The sequence below is a fragment of the Bombina bombina genome, chromosome 8 (assembly GCF_027579735.1).
Source record: "Bombina bombina isolate aBomBom1 chromosome 8, aBomBom1.pri, whole genome shotgun sequence".
NCBI classification, from domain to species: domain Eukaryota; kingdom Metazoa; phylum Chordata; class Amphibia; order Anura; family Bombinatoridae; genus Bombina; species Bombina bombina.
The window spans coordinates 344,109,183-344,121,295 of record NC_069506.1 but is presented as its reverse complement, the minus strand read 5'-3'; positions in this window follow the sequence as shown (position 1 = coordinate 344,121,295).

The following is a 12,113-nucleotide window of genomic DNA, read 5'->3' as shown; positions in this document are numbered from 1 at the left end:
TTATTTTTTATTTTATATATATCACTCAGGTCATTTGGTCTCAGGGTGGTATATCATGATATATATGTAACTATGTAACATATTATGTTATTGTTAATATTCGTGATGAAATAGGTAGTACTATAGTGTATGTGATATAGTTCTAAATCTTGTAAGGAATAGATAGATATAAATAACACCTACATGTCATTACAGACAGTTATTGTATACTTAGAAATTTTAGAATTGTGTTTCTTACTAAATAAGGAAAGCTGCTATATCAATGTCTTTGTTGAGGCCTTTGGGAATCATGGAGTCTAGTTTGTGTATCCATTGTGTTTCCCTCCGTCTTAAATGGAGTTCCCTGCTTATACCTTCTGGGGGGTCCCTGATGTGTTCAAGTATGGTGCCTCTTAGACATGCTGGATTAGAATTGTGTATTAGGCGAAAATGATTTGACACGCTATGTTTTTTGAAACTGTTTTCTATGTTCCTAATATGTTCCAGTAGTCTGATCTTGTAGGGTCTAATAGTGCGCCCTACGTATTGGAGCCCACAATTGCATTCAATGAGATACACTACATGATCTGTTTTGCAATTGGTAATAGAATCTAATTCCCAGCTTTTGTGGTTTGAGGATGAAGTGATTTTTTTAGTGGGTTTATTGTTATTGTAGTGGTGTTTGCATGCCTCACAATTAAGACGGTTGCATTTAAAGAAACCTTTTGTCTTGTTTTGCAGCCAGTTAGAAGTTTTTATAGTTTTAGTTGTTGATTTTAGTTTGCTGGGGGCTATGGTTGCTCTGATATTTTTACCCTTCCTAAAGACTAGTTTGGGGTTATTTGTGGTTATGTCATTTAGTAGGGTATCCTTTTTCAATATATGCCAGTGTTTGTTTAAGATAGTTTTAATGGCATTAGCACCTTCATTATATGTTGTAATCATTAGTGGTATGTCATTTTGTTTTTTATTGTTTTTATTAGGATTTTTTAATATTCTATTTCTATCCATTTTATTTACTTTATTAAATGCCTTGTGTATATTGTCAGCTTTATATCCTTTGCTTAATAATTTATTGGTTAAAATGTTTGATTCATGTAAGAAGTCTGTTTGTCTTGAACAGTTTCTTTTTATACGTTGAAATTGTCCTTATGGTATGCTTTGTATCCAGGCCGGATGATGGCAACTGGTAGCTGTTAGATAACTGTTACTGTCTGTAGCTTTACTGTATAATTTTGTTTGGATAGTGTTACCTTCATGATAGAATATAAGGTCAAGGAATTCAATCTCTTTCAAATTAATTTTTTCGGTAAATGTTAGGTTAAAGTCATTAGTATTGATATGGTTTACAAAATCTTGAATTGTATTGTTCGTGTCCTTTTGTTCCCATATTACTATAATATCATCAATAAACCGGAAATATGTTTTGATATTATCTTTGAAGGGATTGTTGTCCCAAATATGTTTATCCTCCCACATACCCATATATAGGTTGGCATAGCTGGGGGCGAATTTCGTCCCCATAGCTGTGCCACCTATTTGGAGGAAATGTTCGTTATTGAAGGTAAAGTAGTTTTTTTGTAGGATGAACTTTGCAGAATCTTTTATGAATTCAATTTTGTTTATTTCTAGATTGGACAGTTTGTTAAGCCAATAGTCTAATGCTTCTATACCTTTATTGTGGGGGATGTTGGTATATAAGGAACTGACGTCTAGTGTGAGCCAGCAAAAGTTATCTTCCCATTTGATATTAGATAGTTTGCTTATAGTGTCGGGTGTATCTCTAATGTGTGATTGGAGTTTAGGTACCAATGGTTGGAGAAATGAGTCTATGTATTCTGACAATTTGGTCGTGAGTGACCCTATTCCAGAAATAATGGGTCTTCCAGGGGGATTTGTATTAGATTTGTGTATTTTGGGTGTATGGTAAAAGGTGGCTACTTTCGGATTAGTAATAGATAGAAAGAGGAATTCACAATTGTTAATTGTGTTTTCATGTTTAGCCGTATCTAGGAGATTCCTATATTCTCGTAAATAACATTCTGTTGGGTCAGTTTTAAGGGGTCTGTATGTTTCATTATCACCGAGTAATCTCATAGCTTCCTTGATGTAATCTGCCCTATCCTGTATGATAATCCCTCCTCCCTTGTCTGCCTCCCTTATTACTATCTCGTTATCTTCTTTTAATTGCTTTAGAATAATCTTTTCTTTCTTAGTGAGATTATCTTTTTTTATTTTGTATGTTTCGCACATTTGTAGTAGGTCTTCTTGAACTAACTTTTCGAATACCGGAATGTAGTTCCCTTTAGACTGTGTAGGGAAAAATGTAGAAATGGGTTTGAAATTTGAATGCGAGGGAAAATTTACAATTGCTGTACTAGAGCTGGGTACAGGATTATTCGTCATAGGATTATCATTATCATTTAATAGTGATTCCAGATCTATTAGAGCGTTTAGGTCTTTATCGTCTAGTTGTGATGGAACTATAGTGTCCAGATTAATTAATTTATCTTTTTGTATTTTTTGGAAGTGCCTGTTTAGCGTTAACTTCCTAATATATTTATGTAAATCTATGAAAAGATCAAAGGGGTTAGGTCCCTTAGTGGGAGCAAATGCTAGACCTTTTTTTAGGAGATTTAATTCCTGTAGTGAAAAGGTTTTGTGTGTTGATAGGTTGAATATTTTTACTTCTGAGTATGCATCAGAAGGATTAGACTTTACATTTTGGTTGATCTTATTCTTTTTTGATTGCATTCGTTTTCCTGCTCTACACCCTCTTCTTCTGACTCGTTTCTTCTTCTTTTTTGGTGATGTGGTTTTATTCTCCAATGTGGGATGTTGGTGTTCTGCTCTTGTTGAAATGGTGTGTGTGGGTGTGAGTCTCTGGGTATTGTGTTCTGATTGTTCGTGTTGTGTTGTCGGTTGTGTGGGTAGTAGGTTTGTTGGTATGGGAGGGAATGGTAATGGTATAGTGGATGTTGTGCCTGATTGATATGTGCCGGTCTTCTGTAGTTGGGGGAGTGTTTGTATGGCTGTCTGATATGAGTGTTGGGAGGGTGTTGCGGAGGTGGACGTGGTCCTAAAAAATGAGAATTGTAATGACTATTGTTGCGATTGTTGGGTGGTTGTGTTTCTTTGAGGTTTCTATTGCGAGTTATGTGGGATAAATGATTGGGGAGCGAAACGTTATGTATATGTTTATATCCTCTATTTTGTTGTTCTTTTGGATTGTGGTAGTGTAGTGAGAAACCTGGTGAGTATATTTCCTCATAGTTATCCTCATTTATTTTATCATGAGATTCAGGTTCTACTACTGTATTATGGTTTTCATAGTTGAAACCTAGATTGTGTGAAATATTATTATCTTCTTTTATTCTTTCTTTATGTAGGTTTAAATCTTTCATAAATTTATCTCTTTTTCGATTTTCTACTATTTTTTCATACCTCAAAATTTTGTTTTTGTTCTCATTGTCGAGCTCATTGTAATATACGTCTCCTTTGAAGTTGTTTAGTCTTTGTCTTATATCAGTGATCTGTTCTGTTAGGGTGTCTACCTTTTTATCCCTATATTTGATTAGAATTTTCATAAATGTAATGGAGCATTGATGTAAGGCTGTATCCCATTCTGTTAGAAGCTCAATTTCTGTATCCTCAAATATAGGTGTTTTGGTGAGTTGTAGACCCTGAGGTACAATATTATATTTAATATATCTTTCTAGGGTTAAGCTATCATACCAATTTTGCAGTTGCTTCTTACTGAGTTTTTCTAGCTTTTCGAATAGTTTTTTTGGATTTGTAATTTCCAAATTAGTTTCTAAGGTGAATTGTTCCTCATTTATTGATAGATTTCTGCTTTTATTTTTTGGATCAAAATATGCCCCATATTCCAGATCCATGGTATGGTTATTAGTCTAGGGTATTAGTATATATATGTCAAGCTGCAGTTCGATCTGTCTATTTCAAGGTGTGAAATAGGTAATGTGGTTAGATGGTGTCTATGACCTGCGGCCTAGAGTAACAAATGAACCTAAAATTAGGAACCAAAAATATGTAGGATTAAGTAAAATGTGTCTCCTCAGAAACCTGAGTTGACACAAGTGTTACTCTGTAGTGGGCGCTGGTCAGAAAGGTTATAGGAGATAATGGCTGCTATATAAGACAAATACTGGGAGGGTTGTAAAGCCCTAGACAGTAAGAGTAAATATGTATTCGAAAAGGTGGATACAGCGCCTATATGTCCAGTATACTGTAGAGGTATGTAAGGCGTATGTATTATAACAAAAAAGAGAAAAGTAAAAAGTACATCAATGTAAAGTATACAATACTAAAAGAAAATAAAAATTAAACAATATCAAATATTATAATAAAAAATATATATAAACATACAACAAATAAATAATGAATGAGAGTCCAGCTAAAGATAGCATATAAAATATATGAACTTAAAAATAGTGTTCATAGAGGTCCTGGAGATGATATAATTCATAATAAATCTCCAGGTGTAGTAATTATGTAGGTTATAGTTGGTATATACTACCCTTACCAGATATTACCTCAATCGAAATGAGGTAAGTATGCCGCACTGGGGGTAGATATAGATGATTGGATTTCCTCCTTGTATTCTGCTATGGTGCCTCTTGTGATGTTCGTTAACCTCTTGGAGTATGCAGGGATAAGTTTCTGAAGGTGAGTTGATCCCTTGTACTTCCTATGGGTTGATGGTTGGCCTCTTGGAGTGCTCTTTCTGTTCTGGTATTGACTTTCTCCAGCATAGAGATACCCAGGGAGACACAGAGAAAATATATAGTGTAATACTGTTTATTTGTTAAAAGAGCATAAAAATACACTTTATATTGCACTCACATTTGACAACCTCAGACAATATGAGGTATGTATATAGCATATATATTTAAAAGAATCTTTCCACAGGTTAGAGAGGGATGCGTAATCCCCAATCTTAAATGCAAGTCTCTTAAAGAATTTACGTGCAGCTGTGGTGTGTTCCAAGATAGATAGTACAAAATAAGGTGCCCACAGAGCAGCGCTAGTGAAACTGGCTGCAGGAGGAACAAATAAGGATATTATAAAACAACTATTAAAACGTAGATAAAATATGTTTACACAGAAGTAGATTCCCTAACGCGTTTCAAAGGTTTGTCTGTAATGACATGTAGGTGTTATTTATATCTATCTATTCCTTACAAGATTTAGAACTATATCACATACACTATAGTACTACCTATTTCATCACGAATATTAACAATAACATAATATGTTACATAGTTACATATATATCATGATATACCACCCTGAGACCAAATGACCTGAGTGATATATATAAAATAAAAAATAAAAAATAAAAAATAATAAAAAATAAGAACTATACACATATAAATACTAACTAGCCAATGACATTAGTTCAACATTTGACCCCAGAATCTTGATGTATGAAGTCATAGATATCTTGATACAATATATATTATATACCATATACATAGGAATATGATTCTAATACACAAGAAAGATATACTCCTAGTATAGAACAATTAATAGCCTTCCAAAGGGGCTACATATAATTCTAGAACTTCAGAAAATTTGATATATTAAAATAGCATTTATTCCAAAAAACACGGAGCATATAATATATATCATAAAATAAGTAGATACTGAATAATACATGGGTTCTCAAATAAACAAGCAATACATATATGTATCATAAAATAATAATCATACAAAAATACTGAAGAGATGTATATAATATCAACAACCCATGTACTATAAAATGTAAATAAATGTTTGTGTGAATATTCACCTCATACTATACACCATAATATGATCCCATTGCTATAGAAAAGATATCACATAATATGAATATATCGTATATAATGCGATCGAAAAGGACAAGGGAAAATGCTGAGTAAGTTAAAGACTACATATCCCATAGATCCTTGTTGTACTCAACCTATCAGAATACATCTCTGCCCTATCACGTGTGCCGATGTATAACCAATCACTGTACAATGTAATACACTGTAATGAACGTGAAACTAACGTCACGTAACGCGGGCCCACATGACCAATCATACGCTGAGGGCGTGCCGCCGCCCAAAGCGTTTAAAACAAACGATAATGGCCCAGCACTCAATTCTACCCTCTGAAGAAGAAGGACTCAAACCTTTGAAACGCGTTAGGGAATCTACTTCTGTGTAAACATATTTTATCTACGTTTTAATAGTTGTTTTATAATATCCTTATTTGTTCCTCCTGCAGCCAGTTTCACTAGCGCTGCTCTGTGGGCACCTTATTTTGTACTATCTATCTTGGAACACACCACAGCTGCACGTAAATTCTTTAAGAGACTTGCATTTAAGATTGGGGATTACGCATCCCTCTCTAACCTGTGGAAAGATTCTTTTAAATATATATGCTATATACATACCTCATATTGTCTGAGGTTGTCAAATGTGAGTGCAATATAAAGTGTATTTTTATGCTCTTTTAACAAATAAACAGTATTACACTATATATTTTCTCTGTGTCTCCCTGGGTATCTCTATGCTGGAGAAAGTCAATACCAGAACAGAAAGAGCACTCCAAGAGGCCAACCATCAACCCATAGGAAGTACAAGGGATCAACTCACCTTCAGAAACTTATCCCTGCATACTCCAAGAGGTTAACGAACATCACAAGAGGCACCATAGCAGAATACAAGGAGGAAATCCAATCATCTATATCTACCCCCAGTGCGGCATACTTACCTCATTTCGATTGAGGTAATATCTGGTAAGGGTAGTATATACCAACTATAACCTACATAATTACTACACCTGGAGATTTATTACGAATTATATCATCTCCAGGACCTCTATGAACACTATTTTTAAGTTCATATATTTTATATGCTATCTTTAGCTGGACTCTCATTCATTATTTATTTGTTGTATGTTTATATATATTTTTTATTATAATATTTGATATTGTTTAATTTTTATTTTCTTTTAGTATTGTATACTTTACATTGATGTACTTTTTACTTTTCTCTTTTTTGTTATAATACATACGCCTTACATACCTCTACAGTATACTGGACATATAGGCGCTGTATCCACCTTTTCGAATACATATATATATATATATATATATATATGTGTGTGTGTATATATATATATATATATATATATATATATATATATATATATATATATATATATATATATATATATGTGTGTATTTGTGTGTGTGTATATATATGTATGTGTGTGTGTGTGTTATGTCAGAAATCTTTTGCAAACATATTTACATGTCCCTAAGTTCCTTTTTTTTTTCTAAACAATGTTATCTGTCATATCTCTGTGTTTATTTATACCACTATATGTAAATATTGTAAATGTATTATTATTCTGAGCAGGAATAATTGTGAATATAACGTAATCAGAGAATCATATCTATTTATTTGCAATCAATGGATATTTTAAAGGGATAGGAAAGTAAACATTTACGCCTAGATTTAGAGTTTTGTTGGTAAAGACCCGCGGTGCTAACAAGGCTTTTTTTTCCAGCACACCCTTAAGCCAACGCTGGTATTATGAGTTGTCTGAATGGCTGCGTTAGCCTCAGAAAAGGGAACGTTGAGCTTAATTTAGCTCCACTTCAACCCTCAATACCAGTGTTGCCTACGGTAGTGGTAAGATGGAAAAACGTGCTCGTGCACGATTTCTCCATAGGAAACAATGGGGCTGAGCTGGCTGAAAAAAACCTAACACCTGCAAAAAAGCAGCGTTCAGCTCCTAATGCAGCCCCATTGTTTCCTATGGGGAAACACTCTCTAAGTCTACACCTAACACCCTGACATGAACCCCGAATCTAAACACCCCTAACCTTACACTTATTAACCCCTAATCTGCCGTCTCTCGCTATCGCTGACACCTACATTATATTATTAACCCCTAATCTGCCGCTCCGGACACCGCCGCCACCTACATTGTACCTATGAACCCCTAATCTGCTGCCCCTAACATTGCCGACACCTACATTATATTTATTACCCCCTAATCTAACCCCCCCAAAGTCGCCGCCACCTACCTACACTTATTAACCCCTAATCTGCCGACCGGACATTGCCGCCACTATAACAAATATATTATCCCCTAAACCGCCATACTCCTGCCTCGCAAACACTATATTATTAACCCCTAATCTGCCCTCCCTAACATCGCCGCCATATACCTACAATTATTAACACCTAATCTCCTGCCCCCAACGTCGCCGCTACTATAATAAAGTTATTAACCCCTAAACCTAAGTCTAACCCTAACCCTAACACCCCCTAACTTAAATATAATTTAAATAAAACAAAATAAATTTACTATAATTAAATAAATTATTCCTATTTAAAACTAAATACTTACCTGTAAAATAAACCCTAATATAGCTGCAATATAACTAATAGTTACATTGTAGCTATTTTAGGATTTATATTTATTTTACAAAGCAACTTTGTATTTATTTTAGCTAGGTACAATAGCTATTAAATAGTTAATAACTATTTTATAGCTACCTAGTTAAAATAATTACAAAATTACCTGTAAAATAAATCCTAACCTAAGTTACAAATAAACCTAACACTACACTATCATTAAACTAATTAAATAAATTACCTACAATTATGTAAACTAAAATACAATTAAATAAACTAAACTATAATACAACCCCCCCCACTAAATTACAGAAAATAAAAAAAATTACAAGAAGTTTAAACTAATCACACCTAATCTAAGCCCCCTAATAAAATAAAAAAGCCCCCCAAAATAATAAAATGCCCTACCCTATCCTAAATTACAAAGTAATCAGCTCTTTTACCAACCCTTAAAAGGGCTTTTTGCGGGGCGTTTCCCCAAAGTAATCAGCTCTTTTACCTGTAAATAAAAATACAATACCCCCCCAACATTACAACCCACTACCCACATACCCCTACTCTAAAACCCACCTGATCCCCCCTTAAAAACCTAACACTACCCCCCCCTGAAGATCACCCTACCTGGAGCCGTGTTCACCCAGCCGGGCACAGATGGGCCAGAAGTGGACATCTGGAGTGGCAGAAGTCTTCATCCGATTGGGGCAGAAGAGGTCCTCCAAGTGGCAGATGTCTTCATCCAAGTGGCATCTTCAGTCAACCGGAGGGGAGCGGAGCCATCTTGAATCCATCCGACGCGGAGCCATCCTCTTCTTACGATGTCCTAAGGCCGAATGAAGGTTCCTTTAAATGACATCATCCAAGATGGCGTCCCTCGAATTCCAATTGGCTGATAGGATTCTATCAGCCAATCGGAATTAAGGTAGGAAAAATCTGATTGGCTGATACAATCAGCCAATCGGATTGACGTTGTATTCTATTGGCTGTTCCGTCAGATGTCTTGAAGATGGAGCCGCTCTGCGTCGGATGGATGAAGATAGTAGATGCCATCTGGATGAAGACTTCTGCCTGTCTGGAGGACCACTTCACCTGGCTTGGATGAAGACTTCTCCCGGCTTCGTTGAGGACTTTGGCCCGGTTGGATGAAGACTTCTGCTGCTTCCTTGAGGATGGATGTCTGGTGTTCCGAACTGTAAGTCAATCTTCAGGGGGTTAGTGTTAGTTTTTTTTTAAGTGTGTATTGGATGGGTTTATTTTTTAGGTTAGGGATTTGGGCTGCAATAGAGCTAAATGCCCTTTTAAGGACAATGCCCATCCAAATGCCCTTTTCAGGGCAATGGGGAGCTTAGGTTTTTTTAGATAGTATTTTATTTGGGGGGTTGGTTGTGTGGGTGGTGGGTTTTACTGTTGGGGGGTTGTTTGTATTTTTTTTTACAGGTAAAAGAGCTGATTACTTTGGGGCAATGCCCCGCAAAAGGCCCTTTTAAGGGCTATTGATAGTTTAGGCTAAGGTTTTTTTAATTTGGGGGGCTTTTTTATTTTGATAGGGCTATTAGATTAGGTATAATTAGTTTAAATATCTTGTAATTTGTTTATTATTTTCTGTAATTTAGTGGGGGGGGGGTTTGTAGTTTAGCTAATTTAATTTAATTTATTTAATTGTTGTTAATTTAGTTAATTTAATTATAGTGTAGTGTTAGTTGTTATTGTAACTTAGGTTAGGTTTAATTTTACAGGTACTTTTGTATTTATTTTAGTTATTAAATAGTTAATAACTATTTAATAACTATTCTACCTAATTAAAATAAATACAAACTTGCCTGTAAAATAAAAATAAACCCTAAGCTAGCTACAATGTAACTATCAGTTATATTGTAGCTAGCTTAAGGTTTATTTTAGAGGTAAGTATTTAGTTTTAAATAGGAATAATTTAGTTAATGATAGGAATTTTTATTTAGATTTATTTAAATTATATTTAAGTTAGGGGGTGTTAGGGTTAGGGTAAGACTTATGTTTAGGGGTTAATAGATTTAGTATAGTGGCAGCGACGTTGGGGCGGCAGATTAGGGGTTAATAAATGTATGTAGGTGGTGGCTATGATAGGGACAGCAGATTAGGGGTTAATAATATTTAACTAATGTTTGCGAGGCGGGAGTGCAGCTTAGGGGTTAATTTGTTTATTATAGTGGCGGCGACATTGGGGGCGGCAGATTAGGGGTTAATAAGTGTAGGTAGGTTGCGGCGACATTGGGGGCAGCTGATTAGGGGTTCATAAATATAATGTAGGTGGCGGCGGTGTCTGGAGCGGCAGATTAGGGGTTAATAAATGTAATAAATTAAAATAAATGTAATGCAGGTGTTGCTGATGTTGGGGTGGCAGATTAGGAGTTAATAAGTGTAAGATTAGGGGTGTTTAGACTCGGGGTTCATGTTAGGGTGTTAGGTGTAGACATACATTTTATTTCCCCATAGGAATCAATGGGGCTGCGTTACTGAGTTTTACGCTGCTTTTTTGCAGGTGTTTGACTTTTTCTCAGCCGGCTCTCCCCGTTGATTTCTATGGGGAAATCGTGCACGAGCACGTACGACCAGCTCACCGCTGACTTAAGCAGCGCTGGTATTGGAGTGTGGTAAGAAGCAAAATTTTTCTCAACGCTCATTTCTTGCCTTTTAACGCCGGGTTTGTAAAAACCTGTAATACCAGCGCTGCAGGTAAGTGAGCGGTGAGTGAAAACTGCTCGTTAGCACCGCACAGGTCAAAACGAAAAAACTTGTAAGCCGTAAGATATCAAAACAAGGTTAGATGGGCACTCACTGTCACAGTATAAAGCTTTCATGGAAAACCATTGGCACATATAACGAGGTAATAATCATCACTTCTGGTAGACAACTAAACTAAAAACAATATCTGTGGGCTGCCCCACATATCTTGTGTAAACAAATAATCTCAGAGATAAGTGTCAAACAAAGAACCCATACGGCTAAGACGAGTATCTCAAGTAGCACATATCAGATCAATATTCGGAGAACAAGCAAAAACAGAGGCCATGTACCATCATTGTTATATCAATGTTTATAAGTTAAAGACACGTACTGTAAATAAAAACAGCTAAGAAAATACGTATTTATATATATATATATATATATATATATATATATATATATATATATATATATATATATATATACACAATATTTGTATTCATCATATACATTCTATCTAAAAGAATCCATATCATAATTATTTAAAACTATGACACACATAGTGAAACAAAGAGAACATTTCCATATTGTTCTTACTAAAATGTTAAAACAGGCATAAGGTAACATCTTAATATATTTTTATAAAAAAGATGCAATATCAATATCCTTATTAAGGCCCTGAGGAATTCTTGTATTTAATTCATGTATCCAGTAGGTTTCTCTTTGTCTCAGCAATATTTCTCTATTACCCCCTCTTTTACCCATCTGGACCTGTTCTAAAATAGTGCTTTTTAAACAACCGGGATTCTGATTATGAATGAGTCTATAGTGGTCAGGTGGTGCGATTTTAGACCCTCTTTAATGTTTGTTATGTGCTCATATAGACGTTTCTTGTATGGCCTAGTGGTCCTCCCAATATACTGTAGATTACAGCTACATTCTAGAAGTTATACCACAAATGTGGTTTTACAATTATCAAGACTTTTGAGTTCACATATTCTATCATTGGAAGTGGAG